We start from the raw sequence: 25,104 nt of genomic DNA on the forward strand, positions 1-25,104 counted from the left end.
TAGATAAAACCAAACTCCTTAAAAACTTTTTTTTAAGGTTTTTGCAAGGCAAATGAGGGTTAAGTGGCTTGCCCAAGGCCACACAGCTAGGTAATTATTAAGTGTCTGAGGCTGGATTTGAACTCAGGTATTCCTGACCCCAGGGCCAGCACTCTTATCCACTGTGACACCTAGCCACCCCTAAAAACTTCTTAAGAGATAAAAGAATCTTTTCATAAACATTCACTAGCCATGGGGAAAAAAGAGGGGAGAATTCCTGTTAGTCTCCCTAGGGAACCCTCCCTCCCTGGGTTACTACATGGATAGGGCAGCTGGAGTAGGAAAAAATCCATCTCTTAAAATCTAGCTATTGACTTGACTTCCCATATGATGGCAATTCTAACAGTCCCCTCTTCCTAAGACCAAACTATAAATGAATGAATGAATGAATACATAATAAAAACCATACATTTGATAAACTTCTAGCCTAACTATTACTATCAACTTGAAGCTTAAATAAACCTTCTCACTGCTAGTCTTACATGGTGTGATCTTTGGATTGGAGTCACACAGCACTACAATATATAGTGGTCTTCGGATTTGAATCACACTAACATTTAATTCGAAATGATTCAGAGATAGTGTCCTGTCTACTGTGTCTAATTATCTCTCACAAATCTACAATACACTACTTCTCTCACTAATGATCTTCTTGAAGATCCAGGAACGTGAAGGCTAGTGAGAAGGCTGGTCTATAAGTTTTATTTTTGGTTGGCTTTAGGAAAGATGAGCATGGTTAAGGGGTCTTTCAACATCTAAAATTCTGAGCAAGTCCAGGGTCAGATTCATGTCCCTTTGTAGTTGCCAGTATGATGACTGGGAATTGGGTGGTGTCTTCACAAAGATCAGGACTCTTGAGAGTGAAAAACTCCCAACTGGCTCAGATTTTTACAAATTCACAACTCTACAAAGTTCACAGATGAAACTTTTCTGGAGAGAAAGTAAGTTACTTAAGGTCAGGGTGAATAACAAAGGCTGAGAATGCTTTAGGGAAAGAGAGAAAGGGAAGTAAGAAATGACTGGGTTTAGACCTGAAAGAGTTCAGAGGTGAATGAGGGCCAAAATTTTATAGACTTGCTCACTTCCTATGCAGGGAAAAGTCAGGAAAAAGCAGATTAAAGGGTGACCCCCCTCCCCCATGTGATTGGGGTCAGGTACTCACTTTGGAATACTAAGAGGCAGGAAGCTGGAGGAAGCATAGAGGGATGGGCTGAGGTTGCTCTTATCTTGGTGAATTTATATTTAACAATGGAGTGACACTGAACAATTAGAGGGAATTGATATTTGAGAGGTGCTTATGCTGAACAATCTGGTGTGGAGGAAGCCCTCAGTAAATATCAGCTAGGCACAAATAATATTTTCTTAATATCAGAAAACAAGACAGATATTTCTCCTTCAACAAATTAGATTTGACCTTTGAGTTCTTCCAGTTCTAGGGTTCTATGATTCTATGTCCAGAACCCATTCTCTTCTAAAAGTTTTTCCATTTGTTCCAATCTGAAGGCTATCAATGTGTAGATTCATTGATAGAAATCATCTCAGCCCTTAGGGAACAGGGAATAGGGGAATAGAAGGAGAGAGGAGACTATACCTTCTTAGAAGACTCCCCAGGCTGATAAGTAAATGTGTGTGTAACAACACTGTTTCTGACTAACTTGTTATACTTTAATGGTAAAGAAACAACTCTTGTCCTGAAGGGATGTTTTGATACCCAAGAAGCAGATCTGGAGACAGAGATACAACTATTGAGTATAACTCTTTGAGGGAAGGAATTGTATCCCCATCAGTGTATCACTAGTGCCCATTGATATGTTATCAACTACTTAACACAAAAAGGACCAGAATTTAAGGAGACCTCAAAGAAACACTCAAATTTTTGTGTCAATTGACAAGCCTGGTCAACAAATTTTTGTTGAATTGTCTGTTAACTAGAATTTATCAAGCTCTTATTATATTCTAGGGACTATGATAAGCCTAGGGGATACAAAGAACAGTCTCTGCCCTCAAGGAGCTTATCTTCTAATGGGAAAGACAACATGCAAATATATAATATCTATTGAGACATTTGCAAGATGTATAATATCTACATAATAGGGTCATATTGCATATATAAAATAAAGATATATGCAAATATGATACAAGATAAATGGAAAATAGGCTCAAAAAGGAAGGCATTTGCGATGAAGATGCAACTGTCAAAACTTTTTACAGAAGGAGGAATTTGAACTGAGTTTTGAAGGAATCCATTGAAGCCAGAAGTTGCAGGAGAAAAAGAGAAAGCATTCTCAAGGATGAAAAGGCCAAGCTGGGAGGTGCAATGTTGTGTATGAGGAACAGCAAGAAGGTCAATCAGTATTCATGTATCATAAAGGACATGGAGCCAAGTAGATATAGTAAAACTGGAAGGGTAGGAAGAGGCTAGGTTTTAAGGACTTTAAAAGAACATTTTCTATTTCTTATAATAGGGAGCCCCTGGAGTTTATTGAGTGGGGTTTGTGTTGTGTTTGTGTGTTTGTGTTGTATTTGTATGTGTGTGTGTGACAAGGTCAGATGTGTGCTTCCAGAAGATCATTTTGGTAGCTAAGGGGAGGAAGGTCTGGATTGAGGAGAGACTTGAAGAAGAGAAGTCAACCATCATGGCTATTGCAATAGTTTATATCTGAGGTGCTGAAGGCCTGCACCAAAATAGTGGTATGCAAGTGAAGAGAAGGGGCCATATATGAAAGTACTGAGAAAGTATATAAATGATAGGACTTGACAACATCCTCTTGAACAAATGGAGTGAGTTTGAGTTATAAAATTTAATTTATGAGCTTGGTAATTGGAAGGATGGGGAGAGGAACTAGAACATTTGCAAGGCAGGGATTTGGGATGAAAAAATATTGAGTCTTGTTTTGGATAGATTGAGTTTTAGATGTTGTTGGGACATTAGTTTTTCCTATAGGCAGTTGTTAATTGGAGATGATGGTCAGGAGAGAGGTCAGGGCCAGTTGATGATGATGATGATGATTGTTCTTTGCTCTGGAAGAAGACCATGACATCAGGGAAATGATGCCTTGACAAGCATATGAATTGGATTTGAGTGAGGAGGTGCTGTGCTATCACCAGTCTCACTTCTTTGAAGCCATCTGGGTTCAATAGCCAGATATGAATTGGGATGACTGGAGATGATCCTGGATGAGAGGGAATCCAGTGACTTTCCTGGGTCACACAGCTAGTAAGTGTCAGGTATCTGAAGCTGGATTTAAACTCAGGTCCTCTTAACTCCAGGGCTGGTGTTCTATCCAGATTAAAAGTTCTGGAATCATCTACATAAAAATGATAATTGAACCAATGGGAATTGATGAAATCACCAAGAAAGAAACTTGATTCTATACTATAGAGGAAGAAGAGTTGAAGGCCTAGGTGTGAGCTAGAGGATGCAAAGAAACCTGAGAAGGAGCAGTTAGATAGGTAGAAGGAGAACCAGGAGTAAACAGTATCATGAAGACCTAAAGAGGAGAGAGTATCCCTGTGTCAGAGATCCCTGCACAGAGATCTGGGAGATGTCGACTACAAAGAAGGAAGAGGGTTTTTGCACGGATATTCCAGATAATAAGCAGCTAGCTAGTATAACAGATTAAGTACTGGCTCATAATCAGGAAGACCTGATTCGAATTTGACCTTAGTATCTAAGGCAATGTGACTCTGGACAAGTCACTTGTTCTCTGATTTTTAGGTTTCCTCATCATAAAAAGAATACCTCCCAGGATTGTTTGGACCATCAAATGAGATAATATTTGTAAAACATTTAATGTGCCTAGCATATAGTAAGTGCTTTTTAAATGTTAACTATTATTATTAATAATAATATATGAATATAATTAATAACAATTCTACTTATAATGTGATATAAATATATGATAATACAATATGCATATTTCTTGTTGTTTATAGCATATATACTTATATATGTTTAGCAAATCATAGAATTTAGAGCTGGAAAAGACTTTTTGAGAACATCTAGTATCATTTTACAGATGAAGAAACTGAGGCTCCTACAGGGAAATTAAATAGATAGCAGGTACTACAATTTGGACTTGAAAGTCAATCTCCTGACTTTCCATCCAGTGCTCATATAATGTAACTTTTTTTCCTTCTTTTGCAGCAGATTCTATTTTCTGATTCCCTAATTTGAGCCACCTTTCCCTGGGAACACCAGACTGACAGGAGGACAACAGTTCTGTGAGATGAAACAGTGGACCTGGATGACCTGCATGGAGCCTTGGGGAATAGAGTATACCTCAGTATTTGCTGTCCACTGAAAAAGGAAGATGATTGCTCTTGACTCCTTCCAGGTTGGTTGATAATTTTCTTCAAGATTGGGGGTTGATTGAACTGATCTAGCCACAGTCAAATAAAGGCAACCTTTTGGGATCAAAGGTACTTAAAGATGAGAAGGCTGACAGGACTGGCCTTAGGGTCAGGGGCTTCTGTAGCCAAGATAAGAGGGTCACACTGTGGCCAAAGTTGGGATTCAGTCTATGACTGAGGTACAGATTTTTTTCTTTTTGGGAAACTAACTAGGCCAGATGGGAATCAAACCCACAATGTAAATAATTTCTAGCTGTTCACAGAGTGAGACCCTGTAGACCAGAAGGAAGTACCTGGAAAAGGGAGTTTGAGGAGGGGGTTCAGTTTTACTGTCTCCAGCAGCTTAGCAAACATTAGGATGTATAGCAAAGGCCCAGAGGCAGAGCAGGGGTGAGACTTTGCTCTTCCCCCACATTGGCTCCCTTCTTCCCTCTCTCTATTTCTCTATTGCCCTGCCCCAGTGAGAGCATCCAGGCATCAAGATGGGAAGTGGCACATCAAAGGGAGATTTTCTCTGAGCCCCCCTCCCCAACCCGAGTAGAAGAGCTTCTTTCTCTGGCTCAAAGGAAGGGAGGGCAGTTTTCCCCCTCTCTGTCTCTCTCATCTCACCAAGTCCATCTTTTGTGATTCTCTAACAAAGGTTCCCCATTCCAGATGGAGAAAAGTCTGCTCCTCATCTACCACATACGTCTTGCTAATTGACATGCCTAGACCTTTATATTGGCCATTCCATCTGCCTTAGACATCCTCTCCTTTCTTCTTAAGAGCCATATCCTTCTTTTCCTTCAAAATCTGGTTCAAAACTTACCTTTAAAAAAAATAACACTAGCACTCCTCCCCCATATCCCAAGAAAAAAACAAAGATACAACTCATCTTCTATAAACTTTCTTTGTTTAAATACCAATCTAACTTCTACTTAACTCTAAACTCTTTCAACATAGATTCCATTTATACATTTAATTTACTTTACTCTCTCTCTCTCTCTCTCTTCCCCCCTCCTATTTTTTTTCTCTCTCTCTTTTTTCAAACTGTGAGCTTCCTGAGGTCAAGGACTATGTATTTTCTAATTTAGCTTTTTGTCCCATCTTCTTGCTAGCTATAAACTATACATATATGTAAGCAGGAAGAGTGGAATTCTGGTTAATGTTAATATCAGCCAGATGTGATTAATGTTTGCTTTATGGGAGCACTTATATATTCTCAATATTGCTTTGGAAATTGTGTTTTTTGTTTCTTGATCTCCATTTATCCAGCCAGAGGAAGAGAAGAGGAATTTGGGAAGAACTTTCCTGAAAAACTGATTTTAGCTGTCCCCAGAGATATCAAAGGGGAGTTTCATCTATAGTGCTGGGGTTCCAAGCCTGGCTCTGATTCTTACTACCTGTGGGACTTCATTTCCTCCCAAAATGAGAGGGGACTAGACAATCTCTTACAGATTTTTCACTCTAATTTCTCTGTATTCCCATTCATGAACCCTAGTGCTTCCCCACTTCCATTCTTTGACCTACACAATTCCCCTTACCTGTAATGTCCTGTCCTCTTGTCATCACAATTTTCACTACTCACTTATCCTTCAGAGTCAGCCAGTTGGCAACAAACATAAATTGAGGGATCTATAAAGTGCTTGACCCTGTTTTACGGATCAGGCACACAAAACCAAAAAAAGAGACTGTTCCCTGACCTCAAGGAATTCACATTTTACTTTCTTTACCCCCTCTTTTCAGACATCAGCTCAGCTCTCACTTTGTCCGTGAAGGTTGCCCAATAACATTGTGCTGATCTATTCTTCCTTAGAATTCCTAGAGCACTTTGTCTCTACCACTCATTTAGTACTTCTTTACTGCTCAGTATTATTGTTTTCATCTATCAACAAGCATTTGTTAAGTGCCTACTTTATGCTGGGATACAAGTTCATGTGTTAATATCTTGTCTTCTTTTTTTTAATATCTTGTCTTCTTAACTACATTGGAAGCTCTTTGAGGGCTTGGCCTATATTTTATTCATTTTGTTGCTTCCCATAATGCCTCTCACAGGGGTTTCTACACAATAGATATTTAGTCATGTTTTTATTACCAGATTGTCCAAGTCCAGCCCTACTTAGGAAAGTTTTCCAAATTGTCCACATTTTCCTCTATAGATTTGAAAGCAGTGTGTGTATGTGCACATACATAGGCACATGTATATGTGTTTATAGGTATGTATATACATGTATATATGCGTATAAATGTGTGCATATGGATATGTTATGTATGTATGTGTACCTCTCTGAATATATGTAAAAGGTGTGTGCATGTGCAGGTACATATATTCACATACACACACACATATTTGCTTGTATACATGTAGGGAGACAGCTAGGTGGTGAAGTGAATAGAATGTCATTTTCATATGTTCAAATCCTGCTTTAGACACTTAATAGCTGTGTGACCCTGAGCAAGTCACTTAAGCCTGTTTGCATCAGTTTCCTTATCTGTAAAATGAGCTGAAGAAGGAAATGATAAACCACTCTAGTTATCTTTGTCAAGAAAACCTCAAATGGGGGCCACAAAGAATTAGACAGGACTGAAAAATGACTCAACCAGCCTGCTATATGTATGTGGGATGTATATCTGTGTAAATATCTATCTATCTATCTATCTATCTATCTATCCACACATATATATATATATGTGTGTATGTATGTATGTATACATGTATAGATAAGTATATGTATTATGTGTGTGTGGTTGTATGTATCAGAGTCTGGTTGTCCAAGACACCCAGGTATTTTTTGTGGGTATGCTCAGCCCTTCGGAGGGAAGTGGGAAAAGGGAGCTAGAAAAAAATCAATGGTAGGAGTCAAATTAGCAGCATGGTTTCATAGAATGATTGACACACCAGCTTGGAGTCAGAAGACTTGGATTTGAATCTTGATGTTGATGAGAACTCTCAGTGGGACCCAGGGAAAAAGACTTGACCTCCTTGAACTTTCTTTTTCTGTTATATGGGGATAATCATGTTTGTATTACCTATCTTACAGGACTGTTGTGAGGAAGTCAAAATGCAAGAGATTACTATTCTCAAAACATTGCAAAGATTTCTCTGTACCTTAGGTAGACTGAACAAGTGACCACCCTAATGATGCTTTTTCTATAAAACTCTCCCCACTAGACCATTTCTGATTACAAATTTATCATCCTACAGTTTCCTCCTCTGTATATGAGAGATTTACACTAGAATGTTAGAGGGAAAGGAGCACCAATTATTTTTTTTTCTTTTTACCACTTTTGTAATTTATTGTGGAACTGAATGTTTCCTTTGCATCAAATGGAAAGAGGGGATATTGCACATGAATGTCATAAAAGCACTACATATTACTTTCACTGGAAACTAATTTTCTACATTAGATATGACTGGATAGAATAGAGTGATGCAGGATTATAAGACATAATACTATACACAGCTGCAGACTGACACAAATACCATTCAGAACAAGAGAGAGGAGTGTGTGAGGAGGAGCACCAATTCTTGACATAGAGTGCTTAGGTGCAAATTCTGCCTCTGACATTGATTACCTGTATGACCTTGGATTAGTCACTTGCTTTGGAACTTATTTTCCTGATTTGTAAGATGAGAGATTTGGACTAGAGAGCCTCTGAGGCTCCAGCTCAAGAGATCCTATGCTCTATTGACCTATAGTTCTCTTATGCTGTGTTTTGGGGGATGTGGTTTTGGAGCAGGTGGTATCTTCTCAGAGACTGTTGGCCTCAAGAGATATATAATAAAAGCCCATTCCTACTAAAGGGAGGGTGAGGAGACAGTTCTAGTACTGTTCAGGTACTGGTTGTTCAAACCAACCTGTGACTTCTCTCCTACCTCTTACTGTTCTTTCTTTGGCCTCAGGCTCTCTCCCTCTCCTCTCCATGAGACTCCCTGTCTAGGATGAGTTTGATAGCTTTCTCCTGTTAGTTGATCTCTTATTCTGTCTCTCTTATTCTTTCCTTGCTTCCTGAGCTTCTCAATCATAATGTGTTTATGTGGGGTGAGGGGAGGAGGAAAGGGGAGAATGTGCCTTCTGCCCCACTATCCAGATGGATCCAAATTCCAAATCCCCATTTCTTTTTCCCATATGACTTTTATCCTGTAGGGAGGGCAGGGGTGGAACATAATATGTACTTTGTGCTAGTGTTGTTGATGGTTCAAATGCTGACTCCAGGGGACTGCAGGAGATAGGCCCACACCTCTTCCCCTCCCACAACCCCCTCCACATTTAGGGCTAAGTTGTCCCGTCCCCAGCTTTCCAAGAATGGGCCTCTCTTGATGGTTCAGTTGTGAAACCCTCCCTGCTGTGGGTTCCTCTGAGGGATGAGGACATCCATGGGCTGAGCCCCAGTGTCCACCCTGTCCTCCCTCCCACCCCCCCATTCCACTTGCCTGCCAAGCCCCTTACAGTTAAGAGTCAAGAAAGTTGCTGTTTGAGAACACAAAGGTCCTGGAAACCAGGAATTACTGTATGCCAGACAGTGGTGGTCTTTGGCCTGCTGACAGCATTGAGGAAAAATATCACAGAAAAGGAGATGAGAGCAAGTCCCCCAGTTTTATGATCTTTTTGCAGTATAACTCCTCAGTATAACAGAATATAATGCTAGGGACTGAAAGGGGCCTTAAAAACCTCATCTAGCGCAATGATTCTTGATCTCTAATGATGAACCCTTTAATAGTATCAGAAAGTTTCAAAGGATCTCACTTTCATGTCATTATGGTATTGTTACATTATTACATATTATATGAGTAACTGTTATTATTATTGCTAATAATTATTGCTAATAATTATTATTGCTAATAATAGCTAGGATATATATTATACCTATAATGTTTGAGACACTGTGCTAAGCACTTCACAAATATGATTTTATTTAATCTTCACAACAATCCTTGGAAGTTACTGTTATTAATCCCACTGAGGCAGATAGCTACTGTTAAATAATGCAAGTCACACAACTAGTAAGTATCTAGGCCAGATCTGAACCCAGGTCTTCCTGATTCTAGGCCCAGTACTCTAACCACTATGTTACTTATCTGACAATTTTTATATTTACTGAGAAAAACACATCATGCCCAAAATCAACTGTGAGTTCAAGCAGATAATGAGCATTGATTAAATGATAACCATGTTCTAGATACTATGTCAAGTACTGGGGATATACGTGTTATTATCTATCCTTGTCTTTGAAAAGGATCAATGACATCATGGGGTTATTTCTTGCTGTTTGTGGAAATTGGATTTAAGTGAGGCAGAGTTGCCCAAGTTATCAACCTCACTCTCTTTTCACAGTCATTGAAGTCCAGTGGCAAAAATCAATAGGCCTGGCAGTGACTCGGGATGCAGTGGATGACCTTGGCATCTTTGATATCTGAACAAGCTCTAAACTCTCTTCAGTTGCCATCATGGCCATTGGAACAAATTGTTTTCTCTTATTTATTCTGTCAAGGAAAGTCTTCACATTCTTGGGTTATATGGGGTTGAAGCTCATCAAGTACCCTCAATCTAGTTTAGTTGGTCTCCTGAAATGGTTTACTGGGGTGTGGCCTCTGTGCATGCTATAGCTTCTTGGAACTACAGGTGGGACCTGGGTGACAGGTGGACACTAAAGATGGATGAGCAGTCCTGAGTAGGGCTGACAATTCCCCACACCAATTCCCTCTTCCTCCTTGAACACCCTATATGCCTAAACAAAATGAGCTGACCTTGAGGACTTACATTCTATTGGGAGAAGATTATACACAAGAGAAATCCAAAAAGGTAATTGGAGTAGAAGGGAATATCCTCAAGGGGCAGGGTTTGGAGAATCAGAAACAGGGCTGGGAGAGGAATGAAGTCTAGCTCCCTCACCAAAATGGAGACACATTCCCTTGTATCATATGTTTTTTTCCATAATATTATAAATTTGTTGAGCAAGAACCACTTTTTATCTCTACTGCCTAACTTAAGGCTTTATAAATATTTATTATAAATTCTGTTCATATTTTAGTTTGGAAGTTGTCTTACCCCTCTATTAATATTGGTGAGGATTGGGGGTAGTTTTTCCCTATCTGAGAAGCAGCTCTCTGAGGGCAGAGACTTTACTGTTTCTTCTGACTGGGAATTCCCTGGGGGCAGAGGCTGTCTTCTCAGAAGACAGGATGCTTGTTCTTTTGATATACATTTCTCCTTATTCCATTGTTACTGATTTTCTGCTAAAACCTTTGTTGGATAAAACTTCATTAGAGAGAGATGCTAGTCAATGTTGAAGCATGGCTAAGTAAATTGTGGTATATGAATATAATGGAACATACTGATTCTTAAGAAAAATGACTATGGAGAATTCAGACAACTAAAGGAAGACATATGAACTGATTCAGAGAGAGAGAGGTGGGGCAGAACATATACAATGACCACAACAATCTAAATGAAAAGGGGAAAAAATGAAAATGAACCCTGTGTAATTATAATGACCAAGTCTGACCCAGAACATAAAATGAGAAGATGCATTCCATCCCTTCTGTGCAAAAATGGGGAATGATGAGGTATGCAACAATACATTTAACACCAAACTTAGTTGATGTGTTGATTAATTTTTCTGAGCAACTTTTTTTTTGTTCTTTGTTACAAAGAGATGGCTTTTGGGGGGAGGGGAAGAAAGGAGAGTTATCTTTGGTAATAAAGTAATATAAAACAAAATAGGCCAATAATGTTTTTCAAGAAAAAGGACTAAGAGTCAGTTGTAGCTATTCTACTGTCCGAGTGGCAGGGGAATGCCAGCAAAAGAGACTTTCTGTTACACTTGGTCCACCTTTCCTTATCTGACTGCAAGGTGGAAGAGAGGATGGAAACCGGTTAAAGAGGTTTGGGGTGGGGCCCAAGTGATAGGGTTAAACCGAGGTTAATGAATTGTCAGCTTTATACCTTTTGATCTTAACCATCGAACCTTTATACCTAGCATCTTAACTCTGATAAACCTTATCTATGATGTAGTCCAACCCTTTCATTTTTCTGATTAGGAAACTAAAGCCTAGACATAGATGAAGCATTTATTAATTGCTTAACATACTAGGTAATGTTCTGAGTATTGAAATTCAAATACAAGCAACAACAGATAGTCCCTACTCTCAGGAAGTTTATATTCTATCCTGTGAATACAATTCATAAAAGGAGACTAGAAATTACAGGAAATAATCCTTGTAGAGGGGATGCCATTAGGGAGGAGGTGGAACTGAGAATAAAGTGGGAAGGAGTTAGTATGTTACAGGATTACGGCTTCTGCCAAAGCAGGAAGTTGTGTCGTACCATCTTCCTCTACCTCTTTGCTATCTATGTAACCTTGGCAGGGAGGGGAGATTCTCTGGGCCTCAATTTCCCCAACCATAAAATGTGTGCATTTTACTATATGACCATGAATGCCTTTGTAGGCTTAGATCTGTGTTTATAAGATTTCAAAACCAAAACTCAGATACTCCTGACTCCAAGGCCAGTGCTCTATCCACTGCACCACCTAGCCGCCCCACAAAACCAATGTTAATTCTACCTTTCTCCCCTCCCCCTTCCCACTCTTTGAGTGTGTGGGGGGACTGTTACATTTTCCCTTTTTGACATTTTTTAAAACATTTTCTTTGATTTTCAGTTATATACAATAGTAATATGTACCTATCATTTTTTGTAAGGTTTTGAATTTTACAATTTCTCCCCCACCTTTGACTTTTTAGGGGAAAAAAAGATCTTTGTTCTTATCAGTCTAAGAAAGCTGGGGAAATCTGGGTACCTCTGGGTCCAGGGAAGGATTGGAGGTAACTGGAGGAGAGAAGTCACTAAGATATATAAGCATATATAGATCTAGTAGAAAGTAAATAAAGTTTCTATCTGTTCCCTGAACCAGAAATTCCATCTCCCACTCTGGACATTTTCCCTGGTTGACCCCATGAACTCTCTTCCTCCTCATCTCCACCTCCTGGACTGTCTGGTTTCCTTCAAGCCTCAGTTAATATCTCACCTTCTTCAGGAAGTCTTTATGGGTCCTCAAATTTAGTGCTTCCCTCTGAGATAATCTCCAATTTGTCCTGTCTATATCTTGTTTGTCCTTACTTGTTTTCATGTTGTCTGCTCCAATAGTCTGTGAGCCCCTTGAAGGGGCAGGGACTGATTTTTGTCTTTCTTTGTATCTTCAGTTATTCTCAGGCATAGTATCTGGCACATAGTAGGAATTTAATAAATAGCAAATAACTAGAGAACTGACTGGAAATCAGTGGTTTGTTCTCTCTCTCTGTTCTCTTAGGGTATTTCTTCAAAGACTCCTTTACTTAGGCAGGGATTGTGTCTTCTCTCCCACTTCTATATTCCCATTCTAGCACACAACTCTGTGTGAGGGGATAGTGAGGGAAGAGGGGTGGTCAAGGCTTGTTGTGGATGGATTGGCCTATCTAGAGACAAAGAGTTTTCAGTGAAATCGATGACAGGCACATTGCCCTCAGTGGATACTGCTTCTCTGATGAGTACTTGGGTGCTCAATAGATGGTCTACAGATCTGATTCCTTCTCTAGTCCTCCCCTTTGGATTCAAGAACTCAACAGCAGCTATTTTTCAGAGCTGCACAGTCAGCAGCCTTTCTTGATGCTATGTCATTGCAAAGATAACCTGCTGTCCTATCAGCCCTTCCTCCTTCTGATGAATCCCTCCTTTACACTCCCCCTTTTTCCATCAGCTTTCACAGCCTTTTGTGCTCTCCACTCCCTTTCTCTCAATGTGCTTTACCTTATGCTGACCCCTAGATAGGACTCTGTATGTGTAGTAGTGGTCAGGGAAAACATAGTTACCTAGGGACTTTAGGGGTATTTGGTGGCAGTGGTGGTTGGGGAACAGTGGAATAAATGGGTGGGGGGATAAGGAGAGAGTAGGGGAGGAGGCACTTAGCTGTAATCAGTCCTAGAGATGCAAGTTTTGTGGCCCAGGGACAGAGGAGGGGAGAAAGGAGGGAATTTGAAGAATATACTGAGTCAGCATCCCTACCCCCCACCCCCAAACCCCTGCCTATTCTCAGAGGGACAGAGAGTTCAGTTCAGGGAGGACTAATTGCTGAGGACACACAGATGGCTGTGGCACTCCAGCTCCCCAGTTCTTGGTTCCTGAAACAAGGGGGGAGTGTGAATGTGTATGAGGGAGGGGCCTAGTAGGAAGGAAGAGAGTCTTGGCAAGGCTGCAGTGGCGCCTGATTAGTTACTGTCTAGGTAGTGCTAACACAACTCAAAAATATAGGAATTGGAAAGGATTCTTGAGAGAAAGGATGGGATTGGGGTGATCTGAGGCAGAGAGGGGAGAAGGTGAAAGGGACATTGGAGAAGCAGGGTAAGGTTGGGGCAGGTTGGGAAAGAAAAGAGGACTTAAGAGGCACTATGGAAGTGGAAATAGAGGTAAGGAATATGAAGAAGAGGAAGAGGGATTGGGAGAAATTGAAGGTAGAAGAGAAAGCTGAAAGGCCCTGAGAATGTCCTCTCCTCTCCACTGGTTAATGCCTGATATTTTATCATTAGAGATTTATTCCTTTAACTTATTACTCTGATCTCTCTTAAAGGGCAGATGACTTGGGGGACACTGGAGTAGAAGGAAGGGAGTAGGGGATATGGAAAGAGAAAGAAAGAGATGAGGGATACTGAGATGGAGGAAGGGATTGGGGATATGAGGGAGGGGGAGATGGTCTGGGAGGCATTGAATGAGGGAAGAGAAGGCTGGAGGATATTAGAAGAAAGGGAAAGGAATATTTTGATAGTTATAGTATATAATTCATTCCTATTCTTTTGAACTCCATAACTTATTGACCTGGGCTGGGAGTCATTAATAGATGGGATTCACTTCATTCATTCTTCCCTTAGTCACCTCTTTTTTTTAATGTTTTTAAATTTTTTTTAGGGTTTTCTTTTGCAAGGCAAATGGGGTTAAGTGGCTTGCCCAAGGCCACACAGCTAGGTAATTATTAAGTGTCTGTGCCACCTAGCCGCCCCCCCCCCCCCCTTAGTCACCTCTTAACCAGATGGGTCATCCACCTTGTATTTCTTGTCATCTTGTTTGTCACCCTGTTTCAGTGACAAAGTATAATTAAATCACCATAAACTGACAATCATTTCCTCTCTCAAGGAGCAGGTGAGTCTTGGGAGACATGGTCCAGCCAGTCAGGAAGTCTTACCTATTGTCTAATCTCAATTCTTCCTGCAGCAAATAATGTCTTTCTTATTCTCCCTTGCTCTGTCCTCCCAGTAATTTCAATGGGCTCAGGGTGGCTCTATGAACTTTTTGCTCTGATTTTTGTGCCTGTGTTCCTGGAAGTGGGGGTAGGGGGATCCCCTAATTCCTGAACTTCTCTCTTGAGCTAAGGTTGGTCAGGTCAAGACATCTACTATTCCCTGGTCCCAAGGGTGGGTGCTCCTTGAGGAGAGGGACGTGCTGAGAGAGCATTTGTGAGAGGCGGGGGCTGAGGAAAAGGGTCAGAGGGTCAGAGTGCTTTTTAATTTCTTGTTAGTGGTGACAGCTGGAGAACTCAGGCAATTAAGGAGGGAGACTCCCTTGGGATGCCAGAAGGCTAGTCCCCACTCCTTTCCTCAGTCCCTCCCTTTATTCCACTCTGTCCACAATGCCTCCCTGCCCTTTCTTTCCCCGTGGGCCCTGAAGGAAGCTGTCTCTAATTATGAGGGGGAAAATGTTGGACCCTGAAAGGGACCCATCCCTGAGATGGACGTGTGTGTGTGTGTGTGTGTGTGTGTGCACGATGGGAATGACAAAGTGACAGTTATTGTTGGGAAGGGGTACCTGAGTTCATTTTTTTTTTTTTGCCACAGTTGATCTGAACCTGAGATTGAGAATATGAAAAGAGGGTATATGGTATAGGGACTAGTGTTAGACTTGGAATAAGAGAGACTTCAAAGCTTCATAAAGTATAATTTATTATCATTATTTATTTTTTTTCCTAGGACTTGTAGGTGGGGATGGAGGGGATATGAAGACTCTTAGCCTTATTTTTGGAGGTCATTACTTTCCTTCCCCTGCCTTCAGGCTATATGATCCCTTGACCAACATGCAAAGAGGTATGAGGAATAAGTGTAGAGGTGTCTGTAGAGGGGTGAAATGAAAGAAGGCAATGTGTTAGGATATAAAAGAGCCCAGATCTCCTGCAGACATCTCAGTGTGGTAGAAATGTACCTGTCAAAAAAGAAATAAGAACACTCACCTGTAGACTTCCCAGTCAGTCCAGGTATCCTCAGAAAGATCTTCACCCCAATCCTGGAAGAAACAAGCTGAAATAAGTAAAAAGTGAAGTGTTAGGTAGTTTTTGAGCCCAGAGGTGGGAAAAATTCCCTGGTGAGGGACCAACCAGGGCTCTTCCCAAAGTCTAGGATATTAAGAACCTAGCAAGAAGAAACAGGGTTTGGGGTAACTTCAGGCAAGGTTTAAGCACTGAGGTTGAGGTAGACTGTGTTAGTGGACCCAAAGGTTGGGAAAGGACTTAAGTTTGAAGCTAATTCCAGGCATCTCCAAGACTGTGGTGGCAACCTTGGAAAGGGAATATTCTCTGAGCTCAGTAGCAGGGTGAGATGATCCAGGAAGAGCCTAATGGGAGTGAGGGTGGGTGGGTGGGGAGCAAGCCTAGTGTGGAAGGAACTAGAGGGCCAAGCCCTGGAGAAATCCGGAAGTTTTTTTCCCCATCATTTTTTGCAAGGCTCTGAATTCTACAGTTTTCCCCCTCCTCCCCCCCCCCCCAAGGCTGTCTGATAGTCTCTACATTGTTTCCATGCCATACATTGATGTCAAGTGAATGTTATAAGTGTAAACATAAGAATAAACATGATCCTCCTCCCCCCAGAAGATGGGAAACCTCAAGAATAGAGAGAGAAAAAGAAAAAATGTACTTTAGTCTGTGTTCAGATTTCAGTGGCTCTGTCTCTGGGGTGAGAAGTTGCTTCACTGTTTTTCTCTCAATTGATATTAATAGCTGTACCTCCACTCTATTCCTCCCACTCTCATTTATTCTATTCTCTTTCTCCTTTCATCCTGGCCCTGTCCAAAAATGTATTGCATCTGAGTACCCTCTCCTGTGGTCTTTCCTCTCTTCTATCACCTATCCCTTCCCTCCCCCCATTCTCCCTCATCCTGTCTCTTTCCTCCCATCCTTCTCCAGGGCAAGACAGATTTCCTCACCTTATTAAGTGTGCATATCATTTCCTCCCCAATCCATTTTTTTTTAATGTTTTTGCAAGGCAAATGGGGTTAAGTAGCTTGCCCAAGGCCACACAGCTAGGTAATTATTAAGTGTCTGAGACTGGATTTGAACCCAGGTACTCCTAACTCCAAGGCCAGTGCTTTATCCACTGCGCCACCTAGCCGCCCCTCCCTGAGCCATTTCTGATGAGAATGAAAGCTCACTCATTCCCCCTTGCCTTTCCTCCTCCCCTCCATTGAAAAAGCTTTTTCTTTTGACTCTTATGTGAAATCTCTCAGCTTCTTCTTCATCTCCTTTTCCTTCCTCCCAGGACTTTCCCCCATCGCCCATTGACTCCATCCCTTTACCACATCATACCATTATATCCTGTTCCTTCCTATGTCCTGTCTGTACATGCTCCTTCTAACAGCTCTTATAAATGAGAAATTTCATATGAGTTATCAATATCTTCTCATGTAGGAATACAAACAGTTCAACATCATAAAGTTCCTCATAGTTAGTCCCTCTCTTCCACTCCCTCTATGGTTCACCAGAGTCCTTTACTTGTAGATCAAACTTTCTGTTCAGCTCTGGTCATCTTATTAGGAAAGTTTGAAAGTCACCTGTTTCATTGAAAATCCATCTTTTCCCCTGAAAGAGCATGTTCAGTTTTGCTGGGTAGTTGATTCTCCATTGTAAACCAAGATCTTTTGCTTTCCAGAATATCATATTCCAATCCCTACGAGCCCTTAATGTAGATGCTGCCAGATCCTGTGTAATCCTGACTATGGAGCCTTGGTAGTTGAATAGTTTGTTTCTGGTAGCTTTCAGAATTTTCTCTTTGATTTGGGAGTTTTGGAATTTGGCTATATTATTCCTGGAAGTTTTCTTTTGGGATCCCTTTCAGGATCACTGGTCAGGGAGTGACCAGTGAATTCTCTCGATTTCTATTTTACTCTCTGCTTCTAGGATCTCAGGGCAATTTTGCTGTATTATTTCTTGAAAAATCAAGTCTAGGCTAGTCTCCTGGTTGTGGCTTTCAGATAGTCCAATAATATGCAGATGGCCCCCTTACTTCCCTCTGCCCTGAGGCTATAAGGTGGGATTCAACTATCTTAGTATGGAAGCCCAAACTGCAACCTGGGTCTGAATGTAGGCAAACAGCAGAGTCCTACCCAAGGGAGATGCTCCTCACGCCACACTCACCCAGGTGCAGCAGAGTTCTCTCACTGCCCCTTCAAGCTATTGTTAGTGATCTCTGGGCTGTGCTATGCTGTGCTCTGGTCATGGCTTTTTTTCTAACCCCAGGTCCTGGTGAAGCACACCTTTTTTGCGGAACTTCTAAGTTATCTTGGACTGGAAAAATGTATCACTCAGTCTTTCTGTGGGTTCTTCCCCTCTAAATTTTGACAAGAGCTATCCTTTGTTTTTTTGGGGGTTTGGGGGGCGGAGTTATTGGGGAATGCTGCCTTCATGCCTCCTGAAGTTTCTTAAAGGAGGGGACCTTGGCCACTTGTCCATACCTTACAGTTCTTGAGTTTAACCCAAGTACAACTCTACTCCTATTGAAATTGATGAGATGAGCAAACCAAGGAAAACTCCAAATACCATGAGGAAATACCACAGTTTAAGAGATGATAATAAAATAATAAGCTCTGAGGAGGATAGTGATGTTACAACAAGTTGAAGTAAAAATTCTAAAGGAAAAATATCTTGTATGTGAGGATTATAATAGTACATGGAAGAAATGCATAAGAGTTGCAAAACTGAATAGCAAGGGAAGAAATAATAGCAAGGGGAATTGTTTTTAAAAAAACCCCCAAAAGATTGGAAAAAAGAGGAGGAAATATTGAATAATATATTAAATCATATCAAGTTTATGAATTTTTGGATCATCTGAAAATCATGACAAAAAAGCCAGTTATTATATTTCAAGAAATTGTAAATGAAAACTAATAGAATTCTTAGAATCAGAGGTCAAAGGAAAAATAGAAAAAAAATCCACCAGTCACCTCCTGGAAGAAACACCAAAATATCTCCCCCTAATGTTTTAGCCTCAAACCAAAGCTTTTAGATCAAGGTAATAGTACTATAATCAACCAAAAAGAAGAAGTAAGGCATTAGTGAATTACATATTAGCACACAAGACTTAGCTGTTGTTCTATAAATAAGAGAAGAGCTTGGAAAATTCCAAAGGTGAATTCCAGATTCCAAAGGTAATATTCTATAAAGCAAAAGATGAAGATTACTATCAGGATGAATAATCCTATAGTGAATATATGGACCTTTAATGGAATAAAGAATTTCCAAGTATTGCTGAGGAAATGACCACAACTGGGTAGATATTTTCAAATGAAAGTGAGGGAGTCAAGAGAGTCAGAAAAATACATATATTTGATTAGTTGGAAAGGAATATGTAAGGAAGAATTGTGTATGTGTATATATATATATATATATATATATATATATATATATACATACATATATATATATATATATATATATATATATATATATATATATATATATAGAGAGAGAGAGAGAGAGAGAGAGAGAGAGAGAAGAAACAAAAATCTTCTTGGAATCCTAATATTTTATTTTATTTTTTGCAAGGCAAATGGGGTTAAGTGGCTTGCCCAAGGCCACACAGCTAGGTAATTATTAAGTGTCTGAGACCGGATTTGAACTCCAAGGCCGTTGCTTTATTCACTGCGCCACCTAGCTGCCCCGGAATCCTAATATTTTAAAGAAGTTATAGAGAAAGTCAAAAATGACAAAAGCCCCATGGATGCTCTATTTTGCTGATCTTTGGAGAAGACAAAACTGGAAGAAGTGGAGGACTTAAATGGGAAAGAATGGAGGAAGTCAGGGAAGGAAATTGCTTATCACATGATGTTGAGTTGATTCTGCATGACCCCATTTGAGGTTTTCTTGGCAAAGATGCTGGAGTAGTTTATCATTTCTTTCTCTAGCTTGTTTTAGAGATGAGGAACTGAGGCTAACAGGGTTAAGTGACTTGCTCAGGGCCACATAGCTGGTGTCTGAGGCTAGATTTGGGCTTAGATAGTCCTGATTCCAGGGCCAGCACACTATTCATTACATCATCTAGCTGCTCCTATCACATAATAGAGGTGCATAAGATGAAGAATTTATAATTATGAAGGAATGAATGGGGAAAGGATATCCTATGGACCTCATTTTCAACTGTATAATTACATTCCTCCCATGCAATATAGATTTTGATATGTTAAAGAAATGTTATGAAAAATTTCATCAAAGAAAATGAGACAATAAAACAAAATTTATGAGATTTAGCTAAAGAAGCTCTTAGAAAATTTTTATTTTTAAATGCTTTCATCAGTGAAAGAGAGACTAAATGAATTGGACAAGCAACTATAAAAACCTCAACAAGAAATTAAAAATTTCTAAGTTATGAAATAGAAATTCTGAAAATTAAAAAAGAAATGAATAAAATTAAAACATAAATTAAAACACCAATGAATTAATTAAACTTGGAGATCTTTTGAAAAATTATTAGAATAGATCAACAGTTGTATATAAAGTTACTTGTATAAAAATGAAAAAAGAACTCAATAATTGGAGAGAAAATAAATTATCAGAATTTATTTTGTCAACTGAAATGTTAACAAAACTGATAACAGAGAAAATGAATGGGCACTTATAAAAAAAAGTATAAAATACCAAGATTAATGAAAAAATTGACTATTTAAATAACCCAAAGACAGAAAAATCAATGAATGAACCATAAATTAAAAAAAATTTCAAACCAGATGGATGTGTACATGAATCTGTCAAATACTCAAAGAACAATATTATTTAAGCAGTTATTATTATTAGTAGTAGTATTGGTAGTAACAGTAATAATAATAATGCTAGTAAAGGCACTTTTCTAGTCTCTTTCTATAATATAACTTGAACTTGCTATCAAGATCAGGGAAAGATAAAGCAGAAAAAGAAAAGTATAGACTATTATCTTCGATGAACAACTGAGATAATTTTAGATAAAATATTAGAAAGTAGTCAATAACAACATATTTGAAAGATAATAAATTATGACCAGGTTGATTTGATAACCAAGATACAGGATTTCTTCAACATAAGGAAAACTAGAAATATTATAAAACATGTTAATAACATAAGTAATAAAATCATATGATTTTATCAGTTAGATACTTAAAGAGCTTTTGAAAAAATTCAACACCATTTAAAAAAATTCTAGAAAGCATAGGAATAAATGGACCTTTGTTTAATATAGTAAAAAAAAGAATATTTATCCAAATCCAGGAGCAAACATTTTATTTAAGGGAAAAAGTCAGAAGTTCTTCCTCCCACTTCTGGGCTCAAAAACTACCTAATACTTCACTTTTTACCTATTTCAGCTTGTTTCTTCCAGGATTGGGGTGAAGATCTTTCTGAGGATACCTGGACTGACTGGGAAGTCTACAGGTGAGTGTTCTTATTTCTTTTGTGACAGGTACATTTCTACCACACTGAGATGTCTGCAGGAGATCTGGGCTCTTTTATTATCTTAACATATTGCCTTCTTTCATTGCAAGGATTTCCCCCCTTCCAAGTATGTTCATTATCACCACTTCTGTTTAAGATTGATTAAAATGATAGCAGTAGAAATAAAAGAAATAAATTGAGGTAATAAGTATAGGCAAAGAGGAAACAAAACTATCACTTTTTGTAAATGATATGATGATTTACTTTGAAAACTTTAGTCAACCAAATATAAAACAATAAATTCAGCAAAATTGCAGGATATAAAAGAAATGCTCATAAAATATTAACATTCTTGAATGTTACCAATAATGTTTCAAACTGTTCATACTTTTTGATGTAAGTTACACAACTACTGAGCCTAAATCCTAAAAAAAAAGCAAAGAGAAAAAAAGATCTTTGTATACAAAAAATGTGTATAGTAGCTCCTTTCATATCAGCTAAAAATTGAAAACTAAAGCAGTATCTTTATATTGAGGAATGCTTAAATAAATTGTGGCTTGTAAATGTAATAGAATACTATTATGCCACAAAAAATAATGAAATGTACAGTTTCAGAGGCAACCAGAGGATGGACCTCTATGAACTTACAAAGCATAACTAAGAGAACAATTTATTCATTGATAATAATATTACAAAGAAAAATAATTTTGAAACATTTTAGAATTCTGATCAATTTAATGATAATCTATGAGTCCAGAAAACTGAAAGTGAAACCTACTACTCACCTCCTAACAGAAAGGTGGTTAAATTAAAAGTGGAGAAGATACAAATTTGTGGGTATGACCAGTGTGGGAATTTGTTTTGTTGAATTATTTATATTTGTGATGAAGGTTTTATGGTGGATTTTTTTTTTATTTATTTGAGGTGATATAAATGTGTGTAAAACTTTTTTTTAAAGAAAGAACAACTAGCATTTAGAGGAGAGTTGGAGGGATTTTCTCTGTCACTATGGTAACTTTCTCCATGCAGGTTCTTTTTTTTTTTGATGTTTACTCATTTTTTCAATCTTTTTCTTGACTTTTAACTTTACGTTAAAGTTGGACTCTGTTTGGTGGAAGGAGTGCTGTCTCAAATTTCAGGTTTTTCCTGCTACTGTATTCAGAGCTAATTTTGGAGATCTGTAAGTTTTCAATTATTCCAAGATGGTATGACTTAAGGAGAGGTGTTTTCTGGGCCTATGCTCTAGAGTGAACATAAATTCTCTTTTTTTGCCCTGGAACTGTGACCTTGCTCCTGCTAATCTTCCTCCTTGCCCTGTGACTGGGACCCAGGTACAACAGAGTCCTGCATACAGTGACAGTAAAGGTTCTCCTGTAATTTCCAGTTTTCTGACCCTCTTACTATCTGTGAGCTAAGAGATCTGGAACCTAACCTTCTTCAATCTTTCTCAAAGTCTACTTCTGGTTAGTTGGGGCATGTCTTGCTCTGACTCAGGTTGGACTGTACTCTACTCTCACCTGTGAGACAAATTGTGTTGTGTTGGAAAATTTGTTTCATCCCTTTGTTGGTTCTGCCACTCTATAACTTGTTTTGAGGCATTATTTTAATGTTGATTGGAGGGAAATCTGAGAGAGTTCAGGCAAGTCCTTGTCTTTATTATGCCACCTTGACTCTACTTCTTTTCATATTTCTGAGGAATATAGGAGAACCAAACCATCTTGAACCTATTTGAGAGAGTTGATAATTAAAATTTCAGTGTTAGCATTTCTACTTTAGACATCACCAAATGCTGCATTTCAGAGTTTGATTTATTATTTTATTGATTGACTAGACTTAGGTTATGGAGAAAATGTTGGTAATGCAGATTAAACTTAAAAGTGGGTCCTACTCCTATTTTTTGAGTTTTTCCTCAGACCTTAAAAACTCACACAATAGAGCAAAGTCTAGTGCTGAATAAATGAATGGTATTGATCTGGAATACTTCTCCAAGAGGTGATTGTTAAACATTTATTAGCACACTCCTGGAGAAGTATCCCAGATCAATGGCATTCTTTTATTCAGCTCTAGACTTTGCTTCTATCTTGTATGATTCTAGGGTCTGAGGAAAACTCGCAGGTCTCTTTTTTCCTTTCCTTCTACTTCCCAACACCCATATCAGATAGCATTAAAATCTCATTCTTTTCACTTATTTCTTTTATCTCTGTTAAAAATAAAATCCCTTGGAGGGATAACACTTTGTCTAAGCTATCATTCATTTATAACTAGTGCTAAATGAAGAATCTGACAATGGGTTTTTTTTTATTTCAATTTTATTTACAGTTTCAAATCCTCTCCCTCTCAGGTCTCTCCCTGAGTCATTAAGAAGGCATGAAAAACAAAATCCCTTATAAATATGTATAATATTACAAAATAAATTTCCTAATTAACCATGAAAATTAGTTTTGATACAGAGAAGAGGCACTAATGAAGAGAGGGCACATATAGGGGAAGTGGAGGGGAGTTTATTTAACCCATCTAACCTTATTAACCCCTTTTCCTCAATTTTGACAAATGTTTTCTTAGCACATCCATTTTTTAGTGGAGCATGTAGGCCAGGGTTAGAGTCTTCTAGATTCCCCCTGATTTTAAAGAGATGATTTGGGAGACTGTTAAGAAGTCTGTATAAGGTACCCCATCAGACATCCTTTTTTATCCTTTGTCAGTAGGACAATGGCACAGGGATCATGGTAGAAGTGTCATGGAGCCATGTTGTCCAATTGGGAAGGCCTGAATTTAACTAAGTGGTCTACTTTTTGTACCTCTTTAACCTCAAGTCATAAAAGAAAGAAATTTTATATAGGGATGGATTAGTTACAGCTGATAATGCATAATAGAAGACCAAATAACTTCTCCTCAAGGCAAAATTCTTATGAAATAATTAGAGAATTTTAGTTCTCAGAATCCTTCATTTACCTCAGTGAGCACATGCAAACTTTCAGACTGAAGTCTGGGGTGGCTGGGGGGAGGTTAAGCCATAGAATCATGATCTCCAATGATAGAACTGGGCATCTAAGTGACCCAGTGGATTAGTGCACCTGATCAGGAGTCGGGAAGACCTGAGTTCAAATCTGACCTCAGATTTTTGCTAGTTATGTGACCCTGGGCAAGTAACTTGCCTCTATTTGCCTCAAACTCCTTATTTGTAAAATGAACTGGTGAAGGAAATGTCAAACCACTTCCAGTATTTTGCTAAGAATCTCTGTCAGGAAAACTCCTAATGGGGTCACAAAGAGTCAGACACAATCTTCTGTTATTGTCTGGCCAGATGGTGGGGATCAACCTCAGCAGTGATTCTGCCTCAATATGTCCTTGCCCCTCTCCAAAAAATTCCTACAATTATTGACTCTATTCAGCCATATGAAGGAAAAAAGAGTGAACAGTAGGAGTGGGACTAAAGGGGAGAAGTATATTAATCCTAATGGGATAGTGACTAGAAAACTATTTGGGCCCAGTCTTTTCACCTTTTTCCCTTCCCATTCCCACCTTCCCTCATCAACAGTTACTTAGAGCAAGGACTAGGTCTGGCAATCCCTTTATCTTTCAATATGAGGAGGCTGATACAGGCTAGTTTTGGGGAGAGAGGTGAGAATCTATAAATAGAGAGATTGACCAAAGAATTAGTAAAGGAGAATTAAAAGAAAAGACTGAAACTCCAAAAAATATTAAGAGATAAAACACTGGTAAAAGCCTATCATACAACCAGATAATCCAACACAGAGGATCACCAAAACAGAAAGAAGAATGAATAAAACATCAAAGAGAAAAACACAATACATTAAGCAAATATATAATGCCAGAGGAGATAGTCCTGTGGATTTTTCAGAAACTGTGAAACCACCACAAGAAGTTCCATAATGGTTTAAAATAAAAATAAAAGATCAGATGATATTTATGGTATTCTACAACTGTTGTTCCTACTTCCCATCTCCTTCTGTAAGGAAGTTGGAGTGGTGGGGAAGAGTTTCTTATATCTTTTAATTAAGGATCAACTTGGTCATTATAATTTCA

The 25,104-nt window shown here is 38.9% G+C and overlaps 1 long non-coding RNA gene across 3 annotated transcripts in view; it reads left to right on the forward strand.

The window, feature by feature from the left end:
• LOC141523671 (uncharacterized) overlaps nt 1-25,104 on the forward strand; it is a 126,631-nt gene that overhangs the window by 88,866 nt on the left and 12,661 nt on the right. For 2 of the 3 annotated variants that reach the window (XR_012478554.1, XR_012478552.1), the window contains exons 2-3: nt 4,187-4,376; nt 21,005-21,057. This is a non-coding gene — a long non-coding RNA (uncharacterized LOC141523671). Of the gene's footprint in view, nt 1-4,186; nt 4,377-20,990; nt 21,058-25,104 lie in introns of all 3 variants that reach the window. The other variant, XR_012478553.1, reaches the window with a different exon arrangement.

Source organism: Macrotis lagotis, chromosome 5 (assembly GCF_037893015.1).
Source record: "Macrotis lagotis isolate mMagLag1 chromosome 5, bilby.v1.9.chrom.fasta, whole genome shotgun sequence".
NCBI classification, from domain to species: domain Eukaryota; kingdom Metazoa; phylum Chordata; class Mammalia; order Peramelemorphia; family Peramelidae; genus Macrotis; species Macrotis lagotis.